We start from the raw sequence: 1777 nt of genomic DNA, 5'->3' as shown, positions 1-1777 counted from the left end.
CAAGTATATCAGTTAGGATTTGCTAAAATGATTTAGTAATAAATAATGTTTTAATTTCTCACATTCATGGCTGGACTGGCTCTGCTAGGATGAGACAGTCCAAGGTAGTCTCACTTCCACGTCTGGTGGTTGTCAAAGTGTCTTCTGAGATGACTTGGTGCCATGTCTCTGTCATTCATCAGGTGTTACGGATTGAATTGTGTCCCCTACAAATATGTAGGGACAATTCTAACCCTTTACAACTATGGATGTAACCCCACATGTTGTTGTTAAGTGCCGTTGAGTCAATTCCAACCCATAGTGACCCTGTATAGTGTTTCCAAGGAATATCTGGTGAGCTTGAACTGCCGAAATTGCAGTTCAAATGGCTTTACAGTCTGGAGCATAACCCACAACACACCAGAACTCCACATAGGAACTGGGTTTCTTTTTTTAACTTAAAAAGCATAGGGTATGGTCTAAACCTAATCACTTCTGAGTAATATAAAAAGAACAGAGGAGACTCAGAACAAAATACGAGGGGAAGACAGGCACTACAGAAGACAACCAAGGCCAAGTAGTCTTCCCGCCCAGGAACTCCAAGGATTGCTGACTGCTAGAAGCTGACACAGCCCAGGAAAGACTTGCCCAGAGAGTTACACCCCAATTCAGATTTGCAACCTCCTGAACTATGAGATCATCATTTCTATCTTTTAAAGCTGCCTAGTGGTTGTGTTTCTGTTATAGCAGTATTAGAAAACTTAGACTGCATCTGGCCCAGCTTTTTCCCATGGTGGAAGTTATGGGATCACTAGGGAAATTATGAACTTCAGTTTTCATCTCATTTGTTAATGTCCCCTTGGACCAAAACAAGCCAGACTTCCAAGCCCAGAATCAAAGGAAGAGGAAATAAACACTTATCTTGGTATTGCAAAGAGGCAAAATACAAAGATGAGAAAAACATGATAATTTCCATAAGGAAGTTAGGTTCTCTGAACTTGAGAGCTCTCAAATTAAAAATGGGACCATCAATATATATAAGGAGAGCTTTCTGTTCCCTCAAAGATTTACAAGCCCCGGAAATGCTATATCAGGTCGTGATGAGTTGGAACTAAGTCATAGGCACCTAACAACAATGATAAATATCTCAAGCAGTCACACTTACCTTGTCAAATATAAACTCTTGACCTAGCATCCACCAGTTGACCTGCTCCTTCTTCATCTCCCAAAAGGCACACACATTTATCAATTACCAGAAAATAGGAGCCCAAAATTTCTCCTTTTCTTCAGCCCACCTCTAATCCTACAGATCCTGAAAATGATCTTGAACCTCCCCACATCTTTCTCTGCCTCTCCCCTTGCTCCTTCAGTAATACTGATCAATAAAAAACATAAACCAGATCCTACCATGTTGCTGTGGTTATGTGCGATTGAACCAGTTCTAACTAATAGCAACACAACAGGGTAAAGTAAGACAGTCCCTTAGCGTTTCCCATGCTATAATATTCACAGGAAGAAGCTCTGGTAGTGTAGTGGTTACGAGTTGGGCTGCTAACCTCAAAGTTAGCAGTTTGAAACTACCAGCTGTTCCATGGGAGAAAGAGCTCACTTTATTCATGACACAGGGATGCTGGCAGAAAGCCATGTCACTTGCAAGAACTACTTTTTACAATCTATCCAACTCTGGGTGGACAGAGAGGACACACCTTACTGTACCAATGTAGTAATGAAACCTTTACTTCTGTGTAAAATAATCCAGGTACAGCTTTCTGCTCCAGTAAAGATTTATGGCCTCAGA

This window comes from Chrysochloris asiatica, unplaced genomic scaffold (genome assembly GCF_000296735.1).
Source record: "Chrysochloris asiatica unplaced genomic scaffold, ChrAsi1.0 scaffold00200, whole genome shotgun sequence".
Taxonomy (NCBI): domain Eukaryota; kingdom Metazoa; phylum Chordata; class Mammalia; order Afrosoricida; family Chrysochloridae; genus Chrysochloris; species Chrysochloris asiatica.
Note: the sequence above shows the minus strand (reverse complement) of the source record.